The sequence below is a fragment of the Strix aluco genome, chromosome 19 (genome assembly GCF_031877795.1).
Source record: "Strix aluco isolate bStrAlu1 chromosome 19, bStrAlu1.hap1, whole genome shotgun sequence".
Taxonomy (NCBI): domain Eukaryota; kingdom Metazoa; phylum Chordata; class Aves; order Strigiformes; family Strigidae; genus Strix; species Strix aluco.
The window spans coordinates 6880693-6894857 of record NC_133949.1 but is presented as its reverse complement, the minus strand read 5'-3'; the positions used below and the strand labels follow the sequence as shown (position 1 = coordinate 6894857).

The 14165-nt window shown below is 42.6% G+C and overlaps 1 protein-coding gene across 1 annotated transcript in view; it reads right to left on the bottom strand.

Annotated features, from left to right (window-relative positions):
- Nucleotides 1–14165, bottom strand: part of CASTOR2 (cytosolic arginine sensor for mTORC1 subunit 2) — a 134479-nt gene that overhangs the window by 54534 nt on the left and 65780 nt on the right. The gene's annotated exons all lie outside the window — the stretch shown is intronic.

Below are 14165 nucleotides of genomic sequence, written 5' to 3'. Positions count from 1 at the left end.
TTTTCTTTGGGGTTGGTGAAGTGTACTCTGCAGTTCCTTTGAAATTCATGTTTATGAGACACAGGTTGTACTTTTGAAAGCAAACTGGTTTCAGTTTGTGGTTTCCTTTCATCCAACTGGGAGGCAATCTGAGAAGCTGGCATGGATTGTCCTTGATTCTTGGACACATAAATACATTTCCTTGTAAAGGTACATACAAGCCACTAAAACCAGGCACATTGTGGCATGTTGGAGTATTCATCTAGGTCAAGAATTTGTTTATACAAATTCTAAAAATGAATTTGTCTGGGGGGAAAATGATCTCTTCTCTGTTTAGAGCATGAAGAGACATGGTAAACATCCATCAGAGCAGGCACTCCTGTCTGCTGCAAACAGCAGAGAGCTTGTTCAAGAGGCTGTTTTATTTTTTGTTCACTGGTTGAAATGCCAAAACAGACATCCACCAGAGGCTTATCCACATGATGACCCATATAAATCCTCACCCCATATCTCCAAAGGCTCAATTAATTTTTTTTTTTTTTAAAAAAAAAACCCCAACTAACTCACCGAACCTAAAACCTGGTATCACTGAGGATTTCAGCTGTGTGACAGCAGTACTCAGAGATCAGGACACAACCTGCCATCGAGCTCCTGAGGCTACCCTCCTCTGTTGGACTGCCCTCAGTTATGGATATTCATGTCTGTGTGTGAGCTGCCTATTTAATTCACCAACTAAAGAAAACCTTAGTTTGGTCCTGGACCACTGAGTCCTGGCAGATGCTCTCACTAGATATACCACAGCTTGGAAACCCAATATACTTTTCAGTTTTAAGCTGGAGTTTAAGGGCAAGTTTCTGAAAAAGAACAGCTAAAAATGCTTTCACTTAATCCCCTTCTATATCCCTGAATAAATATATACATATACAAATATAGGTATATACACATATGTACACACAGGCATTATATATATATATCACTATAAAATTGGCAACTCTTAATTACACAAGTTCATCTCAAAGTGTTTCAGTAAATAAACAACTTAGCCAAGCCCAGAGAAGCAGAAGAGAAAAACAACTGTGAAATAAATACCTCGCAGACACAGTTGCTTCAGCAGGACTCCAGAGATTGCCATTTATTTAGTGCTTACAATCTGCTCAGCAATGTGCAAGATACAAAGATAAAGAAATCAGGTTGTTGGGGACCCTCCAAGGACACGCCAGCCACAAGCCCAGTGCTGCTGACACCTCCATCCCTCGAGAAGTTGCCTCTCGTGAAACTCTTCAGTTTCATGTACTCCCCAAACCAACTCAAATAATAAATGCAAACTGACTGCAGAGATATGGTTCATTCCAATTTCAAAAATTGAATAAATGTGGAAGTAGGGAAGTTGGAACTGAAGAGGGATTGGTAAGTCTTGTAAAATAAACACAGGAATGTTTCAGTAGAACATGACAATGTAAATCCCAGAAAGAGCAAACCCAAAAGAAAATGGACAAAACTCATGCAAAGCAAAACTGGGGACACGTTTACCACTTTCTGCCTAGATGGTGTGCAGAAAGCCTGGAGAGGGATTATGGAAGAAAATAAACTTCAGTTTTTATGCTACTCTGAAGAAAGTTAACCACTGTAAATCATATCTTATGCTTAAACTATGTTCCTACAGTCAGGATTTAGGATTAAAAATTTATTTGATTCAAACGGGTATGTATATTCAGAGAGAGAGGGGAAGGGCGGGAAAGAGAGAGGCAGGTATGAACCCAAATATAGTGTGATTCTCTCCATTTGTCTTCTGGGGATGAAGTGTTCCTATTTTAGAATTTTATTCTTCTCTATCATGAGAAAATCAACTAGATTTTTTCAGATTTAAAAAGGTACTATAGCTATAATAGAGTTCTCAGAGATAGGATTTTTAAGACAGATGTATTATGAAACAGCTTATCGAAAGGCAGAATTTGTCTTACAAGCTTTCTCACTACCTCCCTAGTAGAATGGAATGAAGATCCTCTGATGGACTTTTAAGAAAAACAGCAGTAAACTGTCAGTTCTTAATGGAGGGACTTGTGCAGGAGAAACCAAAAGAGGCTTCTGACAGGACCTGTTATTTTACATTTTTATTAAGGGTCTGTTCATTCCGTTTGCTAAGAGTCTTGGAGACACTGGATAGTTCTTCAAGTCGATGTTCAAAGATCTTTAAGAACTGTTGGGAAGAGAACTGTGAATAAGACAAGGGGTATCATTATGCTACAATGAAAACAAACAGTACCTGAAACCCGATGAAATTATCCAGGAACAGGTTTAGAGGATCTGAAGTACAAATCCACAGAGCGCACACACACCACTGCATGTGCTGACAGAGGATGTCATGGAGAATGAAAAGGCCTCAAAGGGGGTTTAGGCAACTTTGCAGTGGATGGGTATACTGATAGCTATTAAATATGGTAATGTGGATTCAACCTGTAATTTAGGAATCCCTTGATTTTTGACTGGTAAGGAACTGTAGCGGGGAAGGAAGAATGCAAACTTTCTTGCTCATCTCCTATCCTTGCAGATCTTACACAGAGGACAACCCACGGGCATTACTCATGTAGCCACAAGCCAATCTGAGCTGACATCCCCAGTTTTTTCAAACAGATCAGCGTCTCAACAGAACTGGATAAGTCCAGATTAATGCAGACAATAGGTTTTCACTGTTATTATACATTGCAATTGATGCAGTCATCTCTCTTTCATTGTATTACCATGTCTAAGCAGAGTATCGGTCACCTAAAAGCAAACGGATATACAGAATCTACACCAGGAACCTTCAAAAGAGCCCTCTGGTCAGTAGTACAGGATGTGTGTGCAAAGACTGCTCAGTTGAAAGGCAGTGGTAAACTGACTGCAGATTAGCAAACAACTAATTAAGGTTGCAAGATTTTTAAGCAGGCATCCGATATATCAGAACTGCAATTTTGCATCATGGTTACATAAACAGGACATTAAGGAAAGAGATTAAAGCTCTGCAATGATGAGGACTTGGTATGGGAACTGTCAGAATTGTGAGCTCTGGAAAGGAATTAAAATAGGGGCTAAAATAGTGAAAAAGAAAAAAATAATCTATTTTCCTTTAGATTCGTGATTTCAAGGGAAGTCTGTGAGTTAAAGGGAGGGGAAGGACTTCTGAACAACCACTTCCTGCTGTCACAGGAGGGAATTCAGAAATCATCAATTTGTACAGCCCAATGCATAAAGCTTCCATAAGCACAAATCATGAGTCAGGATCTAATTAGCATAACCTGATGCTAACACCCTTTTCAAATTGAATAAATTATTTGGAAGAATAGTTGACTTGTATGTTTAATTTCTATCACTGCCTGATTGTGTACTGAGTGCATGAGCCATAAAAGCAACATATGGGCAACTCCACAGTGTAATATAACCCCCAAGAAGCTACAACCCTCAACTACAGGTAAATCTCATATGCTTTTTTGTTGCCTGCCTGTCTCTAAAACGCTCTGCAGCCTTAGCTGTGCAAGTCCTGTCGGTCTTGCTGTGCTGATAAAACATATTTCTGGAAGGTGGTTACAGCTAAAAGACAGATTTACTGATGACACCGTCCAAAAAGATGAGAAGCATTTTAACCACAGGGGCAGAAGAGCGGGCATGCCTTTAGCATTATGCACCGAGTATCACAAGATAGACACATCTCTTCCAAGGGAAGCTGGAAACACAACTCACTCAACTTTCTCATCTGTAAGCTGCATACAAAGTATTAGTGCCATGGTCAAATAAAACATTCTACCATTTTAGGCACATTGCCTAATTAGAGGCCATTGTTATCTGAGAACACTGTTTTTGCAGCTGTCAGGAAATTAAATAACCCAAGGGTAACTTGGAATTAAATGAAGCTGTACAAACACACAGTCCAGCTCTGAAATCCTAACTCTGACAAGCAGCTCCTCTGCTTTCCAAAGGACTAAACATCAAACTTGGGCATGCAACTATCCTTTTCTCTCAAGCCACGGGATAACACAATACCGGTCCTTCTTGAGTGGCTGATGGTGTAGTCCTTTAGAGACCAGGAACCTGCAAATCCACAGGTATGCACAGGCACTTAAATAATCTCCACTTAAATAATCAGCACCTCCTGAGGAAAGACCTTCAGTACAAGCTCCACTAATGAGCAATCAAGGACTGATAAAAGGAAATGCTTGTACAGAAACCTCTGCTTTTGTCTCATTTTCAACCAATTGCTCCTCTCACAGTCCTTGTAACTTTAAACTTTGACAGCAATCTAAAAACTAAGCTGGTTATACTTTTACAGTAACTTTTTAAACATTAGACAAAAAGGAGTGCATTTCCAACGAGATTGGTGCAGTCATGTGAAATGCACCAAAATGTCCATTTAGAAAATATGTTTATGGTGCCCTACTTTCTTAGCTTTCTACTTGTGATTTGTGCTGTGAGAAACAAAAAACTCAGACTAATAGCACTCACGTAAGAGCAAGGAGGTGAGTTCTTGCCAGGCCAGACACTGATTTAGCAAGAAATAGCATTGCACAAGAAAGTAAAGTTGTAATGTAAAGTTGTTATAATGTAATAGCACACTTCCCACCTGGCGATGAGCAGGGAGGGATAAGTGACTCACTACAGACTACTGGGAGGATCACTAGGAAACTGTGGGTTTACAGTAATGTCTTAGAACAAATATTCAAACCTTTGGAATATGGGGGTAAATAAAGTCAGATTTTGAAGCGCAGACAAGTAGATGGCAGTTTGGGCTTGTAGTTAAGGCAAGATGTGATCCATCCCATGAAGCATGTGTGGGACCTGAAACAAGTCATTTGGTCTCCTTTTTATCAGTTTCCTCATACGTGGGAGAAAAAAATTAATTCTTACCGCACAGGGGTATCATAAGACAGGAAGTAGGAATACACTCCAAAAACAAAGCATCGTTATTGTGTTTGGCTAAAAATGTGGAACATGGTTAAGGTAGATTCCAAAAATAATCATTATGTCCACTCTCACTGAAGAACTGGGTTAGGAAGACAAATTCAGGTTAGGCTCCAGTCTGCTCTCAGGAAATCAGGCTGCTCTCTCTCTTCCTTCCTCTTCATGGGATAACGCACCACTAATAATGAGCAAACCTGGAAAATCAAAACCAGATCCAAACTCCAAAAGCTGCTGATTGCTCACGAGAAGGAAGAAGGGAGCAGAAATTGGCTTTTTTCTTTAGTGATAAGCAATGAAGATTACAAGTTTGGCTCAAGATGTTTTCAAAGCATGGATAGGGGTTTATCTGTCCTTCCGCACAGGAGTGCCTCCTGAGCGCACTCACTTTGATGCCCTCCCTGTGCCATGATCAAGAGCTGCGTCCTTCCAACCTGTCAACCACGTCTTTTTGCTCCTGCCAGGAAAGCGCTGCTCACAGCTGGGCACTCCTCACCCACTCGCTGCTTCACGAGTGAATGGGCTCCCCAGTCCGAAAGAAGTGAGGATTTTGTCTCTGGTAATCAGGGACAGGAACTGCAGAAATCAGCAGATTTCCCACTTCCTGACAAAACTTTCCCTGTGTTTTAAAAACTCTTGGCAAAGGCTTTGCTTGCAGAATCTGCAAGCCGACGGGTGGGGAGGACCTAGCCCAGACAGTTGAAGGCAATGCTGACGGCTCAGGTTACTGCCTGCAAAGGGACACAAACAGCATGTTTCACTGAAAAACAAAAACCACAGAAATAAAAGATGATTAAAAAAAAATTATGTAGTTGGACTGACATTTCCAATTCTTTCTGTATTTTCAAACAAAATTGCACAAGGAATCCTTTTTTTCTTCTTTTTTTTATTTTTAAAATCACATTTCAGACAATATTTCACCAGACTGACAGAGCAGAGCAAATAATTACATTTCAAATGAGACTTGAAGATGGAGCCACTAAATTCCTAACTGTTGTATGACTGTAACCCTGAGGTTGTGAGACTTAATCCTGTGCAAGATTAATACTAAGATAGGAGATTTTAAAAAGATTATGCAACTTTTCTCATAAAAGGGTATTTTTTTTCCGCCATAATCTCCAATCTGTTCTGCTGTAGAGATGATTTATTCAGTAGGTCTGCAAGCATACTCTTTGTAAAAGTGAATCCTGTGGGACAGAAGCTACCTCAATTATTATTTATCGTGCCCCTTGCCTGTTACATTATCAAAGCATTTCCACATGTTTCCTAATTAATCTTTATAATGCCTGTTATGAGGTGATTTAATAGGATTATTCCTATTTTTCAGATGAGGAAACTGAGACACAATGAGAGACTTGTCCAAGGTCAAACAGAAAAGCCTGCAGCAGACCTGGGAACTTCATCATGCTGCTCTGGCTCCCTGTCCCTTCACCTTGCTATGGCAGCAGCAAAGCTGCTCATTTGCCCAACAGGCAGCCCAGTCCTTCCACAAACCCAGAAGAGACTTTCTGTGACTGTCAGGCCAAAAGCCTGAAGATGACGGCTGGCCAATGCATCACCATCAGCTCAGTACTGCATGCAAAGGAACGAACACCCCCTCTTCGCTTTAACTGCACAGGAATTAGCTCAAAGCATCAAGCTTTCCCTCATTCCCCTCAAAAGAGAACTGCTAGTCTGGAGTCAAACACATGAATCACTCTGCCTTTCCAGAGTTAGATACAAGGAATTCAACTGATTCTGGTGAAAACCAAACAAGTAGACACACTGCACTGGGATTATGAGAGCTACCCTTGATCCATCATTAGCTCTGGAGACTTCGTACCAAGGCTAGCAGAAAGCTGGAAAAGAGTGATCACTGCACCAGGAAAAAATAAAGTTGGTGAAGTTTTCAGGCACAAAACTTGCCACCTCTGACAACCTCTGTCTAGGTACAGACAGGTTTTAAGTTTATTTGGCTTTCCCTCCTCTTGACCAGGAGGGTCCTCCAAGCCTGCCAAGGACAGGAATTTTCTCACCTTGATAAATGACTGCTGATCCTTGGGAAGCCTGAGGCATGGAGGCCTCCATCTCCTGCACCAAAGAGAATTTTCTGGCAAATCTGCTCAGAGATCAACCCTCGGAAGTGCCACGTACTGTCACTTTGCAAGGAATTACCACCAAAGAAAAATGTTTTCTCTGTTTGCAGGTGATGACAGACTGGTTTTTTGGAAACAGTCTCACCATTTCTAGACTAAGGTCACAGCATTTATGAGATGTCAAGGTGAAGGAAATCCACTTCCCTGTCAGGTCGCGAACTTGAGAAAAGTATGGCTTGAAACTTAAAGTAGGTTCACAACTAGCAAAGTTTGAGAACTGAGGGTTGAATGCTTTCAGCCTTGGGAAAAGGGCTTAATTCTCTGCTGTATCACTGATCCCTCAAGTGCTCTCTGTGCTTCAGTTCTCAACCTGTGATGGATGGTAACCCCACCTCCTCATCTCTCAGAGGGTGCTCCATACAAAATTCACTTAAAGAGCAGGGAAAGATTACAAATTACAGTCCTACCAGCACTTACAACATACAAATCCTTCAAAAGGTCTTACAGAGTGTGTTCAGCCTTGTCCCGTCCTTGCCATGGGGTGCACAGTTAGCTACCCTGACGTGTCTCCACCAAGCTGGCAGCCTGTGGTTAGCTCCAGATACAAGCAAACAATGAAAGTCACCAACTCCCCTTAAGCCCTGCCTTAAGAAAGAAAGAAAAAAACAACAGAAACACACCAGTGGAACAGCAAGCAGATGGTCAAATGCTCTCTAGTGAAACAAATAAACAAGGCTGCTACTTCTCTGTTGAGCTGCATCTTGCTTTTAGACACCAACCTAAAATTTCAGTGAATCGTTCCATCATTTCAGCCAGAAAAGCTATTTTAGGTCCTGCATTTATGAGAGCGGGTTGATAAGAGTAAGCCATGGTATCTATCTGCTCATCTATCTCAGACTTTGGAAAGCGCTAGGAAGCAGCCAAGACGTAATAAATTTAAAGGAGGAAATCATGGCCAGTCAAGTGGTTCAGGAAGAGATGTCTGGGCTTTCTCATCACAGGCTGCAAAACAAAAATAGGTATCGATACACACCCATCTGCTGGAGGAAACAGTGAAAAATATGTATTATTTATGCAGTATTTCTTTAAATAGGAGCAAGCAGAGAAAATGGACCAAAAGACTTTATGGTTATAAACATAAGGAATAACATGTGCTATCAAGATTTGCAAACTCACCAACATATGAGCTCTAAGGATAAGCTAAAGTGCTCCTTTCCCCAGGTGATACAAACCAGACCTTGGAATATTACGTGTTTGTCACCCTTCCCCCAAAAGCTTTAATTACCAACCCCTACCGCCTCTCAGGAGAAGGCAGAAATCCCATGTAATCACAGCCCCCCAACATATTTATCCATCTATATCAGCATATATGCATTGCAGGAAGAACCTTCCCAACCAAGCACTTATTTCTAATTAGCCAGTAATCAAATCCCCATGTTTTTAATTTGAATTTAGGTCATTAATACCACATTACTTAAAAAACCTAAAAACCACAGACACAGTGTAGTCTGGCCAATACAGGGATCCAAAAGAGAGAGATAGTGCACGTGTTTAATAGAGAAAAACATCTTCTGCCTAGCAACCAGCAGGCTCTCCTGGTCCAGGGGAAGGAATTCAGCGCTATAAATGTCAGCAAGCAAATTAAGCCACTGTGCCTGAGATACAAAGGCCTAGTCACTGGGCAATAAAAAATTAAAGGAGAAATAGTTATAGTAAGAAATATTCAAAAAAACAGATGCATCTATTAGCTTGCTTCCCTCCGTATCTAAATAAAGTTACAGACTGCTCCCAGCTAGATGGGTTCTGTGCTTGCACTTATTTATAAGCCGATTTCTTGCCCATTTTATATACAGGATGAGAGAGAAGACACTGAAAGCAATTTACCATTTTGATGTTATTGCAAAAGGGACTCAATGTGGTACTAAAGCATACAATGGTCCTGAATCCAAGGTCAGATAGGGAACGGGTTGTCTGAGGATGATGGTTATCAAAACAATGCACTGCTGGCAAGAGAACTTTTTTTTCTTTTTATCCTTTCTTTCTGTTAGAATGAGGTCAACATTTTATGAGTTCTGACAAAATCTCTTTGCCACTCTAACTAGTTGAGATTTTTCAAATAGTTCCATTATTCTTAATGTACTCGGCAATTTATTGTGAGGTATGAACTGAGATTAGGAAACTTCTCATTCTGGAAACTCTGTAAATGCACAGATTTCTGGTCTTAGAGAAGTTACTAGCCATACTAGGCAGCCAAAGAAGGTTAAAGGAAGGACTGTGACCTCCATCTCGCAGATGAACCTCAGTGTAGGGAGACCGAGAGTCTTGCTCTATGTTCACACGGGGGATCTGCATGAGAGAAGATGTTTCCTACTGCTGCTTCGATACTGAAATCAAATTGCTTTTCCTTTCTGGGAAGAGGTCAGTCAGAACCTAAGGTCTGCTGACTGCAGTGACCTACATGAAATGGACTTGCCAGTTCTAGGAGAAAGAAGATCAGAGTACACGAAGCTCATGTGTTCCCCTTACCCCCAATTTCCCCGAGACTAGAATATGCATGTTTACCAACTTGGAAATCACAAAGATTCACTCCTCCCTTGACCCCAGCATTTGATTTCTTTTCCTCTTCTCTGACACCTTTTAAGTTCACTGCCTACAGAGAAAGATTGCATGCAAGGGACACCAACCAAGTGCCAAGGCTGGGAAGGCAGTGATCTCACCCTGAAAATGGTAGCAACATGTTGCTTTACAATCTTCCACCTTCAGGACAGCTTCACCTGGATGACACACTGTCACAGACCCCATTTATGCAGATGGTTATGGAGCTACTCAACAGCTGCCAAGGTCACAGAGGAGGCTAGGTCAGGGCAGCAACAGGCCAGAGGTTGTCGTCCCCCCAAAAAGGGAGACTCCTCTTCCCATCATAAATAGGGCAGAAACTCAAAAACGAGACCTTGTTGCCTTCTGGGTGCGAAGAGACTACCTCGCCATAGGAATGACAGTACAGAGGAGCTCCTTTTCCCTTAGGACATAGCCAGGTCCTAGCAGTTGTGATTCTGGGAAGGTCCTTATCAAACAGTCTGGCTTGGTTTCATGTGGATGCAAGAGATCTGAAACTAAGAAATACCTAGGGGTAAACTGTAGCCATCTCTCACCTCCATGCAGCTGGACCAATTTATATAAATGACACTGGATGGGCTCTTCCTTCATTAGCCTTGTAGAGAATAAAGGTGTTTGAGGGAGAGCGTTAGTTCTTCATTTCACACTGTGCTGTGCAATAAGAGTGCTGTAAAAGGGGAGGCTAGATGAATGGCATTTCACTGAAAGCTACCCAAGCTATTGCTAAACCTAGTTGTGGACTTTCAAGAGAAAAAAGGATGAACAGGACTGCAGGCAAACCAGCTAGAGAAACGAGGAACGGAAAAGGGACAATCAAAACAAACCAAACACCTAAACTGCCCCTTTTTCTCCAACAAAAGGCTCTCTGGATATATGGTACAGAAGCTGCCATGTGCCAGCTGTTGGGAGTGCCAGTGGAGGAACGCTGCTACCCTCAAAGACCATTATTTTATTCAGATGGCATCTGCAGGACAGGATTGCAATGTCAGCAACTACTTCCTGGTGCACATTAACAGGGTTTCTGAGAGCATGGCTATCTCCAGGTGTGCTGGCATGTGCTTTCCTTCCATGGAAAGTCTCCTTTCATCTCCTTTGGTGAACGGAGGCTACTGGGACCAGCGAGATCACAGGCTAAAAGCTCTGCTGGTGCAGCTGCCCAGAGACGGAGGGAGTCTGGTCCTTGCTGCCCTTTGAAAAAGGGACAGGCTAGACAGCGAGCGTAGGGGCTATGGCGTATCTGCACCATGCACGGGCAGCTCCTGCTTTCAGCCAAACCTTGGGAAAAAAGGCAAACCAAACTCAAACAAATATTCCCATATTTCAGGGAGCAGCAGCTGCTCGGCTTCCCTGCCACGCGCTGGCTGCACAGCAGGTGATAAATGCAAGGATTTTACATGGCTGTCCAAGCACCCCAGTAGCTGAGACACTTGTCTTCAACACAGGAGGGCCCACGGCCAAACTCCTTCTGCTTATTCACCTCAGTATCAGCCAGGAAAAGGGCTTTCTGTGCACTGTCCCCCCTGCGTTATTTGCTGAATAAAATTCTTCCTCATTAAGAGGCCAAAGCCCAAGAAACAGCCACTGGAACAAACAAGGTTCTGTGCAGCTATAATCCCCACCTCACCGCTGGGGAATTAAAGCAAAGAATTAGGCTGTAGCTGTTCCCTTCCAGCACGATGAATGCTTAAGCAGGTTATGGCTTTGCACTGCAGACGTTTTCTGGGGAGAAGAAATAATGACTTCTTTACCAGCCCAACTCACTAGCTACTCTCAGGGAAACAAGCTTGAGGATTATTTTCTGACAAAACAGTTAAGAATGATTACTGTATGTCAGGATGTTTGAAGTGTTAACTTCAAGGATTGCTGAAAGTGCCAGTATTTCTCCAGCCTATTCTCTTCCCTTCAGTGCTCTTTGTGATATGCAGAAGGGGCCTCGGTAATGTGAGAGATGCCAGCTCACAGGACAATCTTCTCACTGCTGCTGCAGCAAAAAATACAGGTGCCTCAGAAAAGAAAGGTCCTAATTTTCCACACAGCAAAGCCTGCCCTTCAGAGACTTACATCGAGTTTGTTAAGCACTGCAAGAACAAAAGTTACCTGGAGAGGAAAAAAAAGTCAGTTGCTGCTGGACTTGCTACCTAAACTGCTCACCAAAGGTGAAAATTTACTCTGTAATTCTTGAGCAGAACCCGGCACTTCGCTAGTCAGGTCAAGAAGCAGCTGATGCACTTGAGGCAGACATGATTGGTGCTGTTTTGTAAGAAGGTGGGATGCTGCAATTCTTACAGATTTTGATCCTGTTCAAGCCTATGGGCTGATTACACGCTATACAAAGGCCAAGTGAGATTCCTCCTCCTAAGATATTTATAGCCAGACTGCGAGGGGAAGCAGGGAGTGAAGCAGAGACCTTACACTGTTACAAGGCATCCTAGATGGTAGATCCTGAATTCCTCCAGACCATGAAAAACTTATGGCATATTGAAATGAGAAACAGGAATGGAGCAACAGTGGAGACTGTGGTCAGGGCTAACCCTGAGAGGAAGCTTTGGATGTGGTGGTGCCAATTCAGAAAGAAAAACATGGGCTGGACACAAACCTAAAGGGCATGGGGGTTGTGTTAGAAGAGTTAGCAGGATGCAGAGCATACAAGTCTTGCTAGTAGATCATCACTTACTATCAAAAAGCAAAGAAAAGGTGATGAAGCTGCCAGCTCTATGACACTACCACCCATGCTGGGTTTTGCACCTGGTTTCCACGCCGTGCCATAGTAGAGGAACGTCTTAGCGTGCTCCTTCCTTCCCCTGTGTTGCCTGGAAGGTGATCTTTTCTCCTGAAGAGTCCTGCTTTAACAGCCCAACTGCACGCAGCGTATTTGAAAAAAGGGATGTTATAGGCTGCCAAAACCATAGCCCAACAGAAGCTACATGGGTACTGTAACCAACAGCAGTAAATTCATGTGCCTACGAGAGCCAAGGTAACGCAGTCGAAAGGGTCCAAGCAGAGAGGACTGCTGCTTTGAAGTGCAGCAGCACTGTCTGGTTCACAGAGACTACCTGGGGCACCAGCAGGACATGCAGCTCCTCGAGGACACTGGTCTGGCTAGACCTGGGATTTGCTCCAAGTACAACCGGTGGCACACACAGTGCAACACAGTCCCCGACTACTGACGGGCAAAACCACTGCTTGAGCGTACCTTGTTTCAAGCTGGAATAACTTCCAGAGAGATAAATAGCAGCATGGCTGCTAGAAGCTGTACGGGAGTGGTTGCAGTCCAAACTTGCCACCAGTGATTTAATTGAGGAATCTGCCTTGTGCCAACTGGGCAGAGAAATGAGTGCCGTGGACGTCACAGACACAGATGTGATGCTGGAGACTAGCATGCCAAATCTGCAGAGACAGCACGGTTCAGTGACGCAGACTCCCTCCTGAGAATGGGAATCTCCAGGTTTCTTGCTCTGCCACGTGCTGTGGCCCTTGGGAAAAAAAAACCCTTCTCCTCCTTTGGTGACTTCTCTCTTAAAATAAAGCTCTTGTAGGGAGGCTTTGCATCCTACTATTATGACAAAACCAAATTTAACTCTATTTCCCCCAGCTGCCACCGATAATAAAAAAGCTGATACTACCTATAATAGGAATAAAATTTTTGTACATATGTCCCATGAACAAATGCAACAAGGGACATTCTGGCAGCAGAATCATATGTCACCTCCTCTTTTGGGAGTAAAAGCAGAACACACGACATACACTTTCAATCAAACCCCACAACTCCCAAATGACAAACAGCAATAGCTGTAAAGATCCATTCACTTCTTCTCAACCTAGTGATTATTTTATGAAAATGTTTAGCCACGAGTGTTCTAAAATATAACAATTTGTTCTATTATGTTTATGAGTACTCCTGAAACAGAAAGGGGAATAATTCAGTAATGCTACTGATTTTATAAAACTTTGACTCTGTACTAAATAAAGATGGTATAGTTCCTAATTTTCTCCTTAGGGTTTGGATATTACAAACCCACTGAATATTACAGCGTCACAAAGTAGCTACTCAACAGTTAATTCCTATTTAGGAACGAAATCCTCTTTTTTTCATATTTTAATGAATTTTCTCCAAACTGGTAAAACGTGTAGACTTTTTATTCCAACCACAGAAAGCAGCGACTGAACAAAAATAATAATAGCTGCACAATACTTCCTCATTCCACCACCTCAGTAACACTGCTGCAAACAAAACCTCCCCACATGATAAATGTTATTACAAACTATTTCCATCCACAAAGCCAAACCATTCTCTCCATCAGCACTCGCCCAACGCCAAGTGTCTGCAGCTCCCAAGCACATGCCAACTACCTTTTTTGACACACAGCCGACTCCACCTTTGACACAGGCTGAGAGAGACCTTCAGACACCAGAGGCAAAGACTGCACATTTAGTATGGAGAGAGCCGAGTGTAAGAAAGGGGGATAAATCACAGCTTTCAGTGACGAGCCAAAGGAGCCAATTCACAACTCTACAGCATTGTGATGGTTGTGGGGATGATTTGAACTACTCATCTTCAAGTGCTCC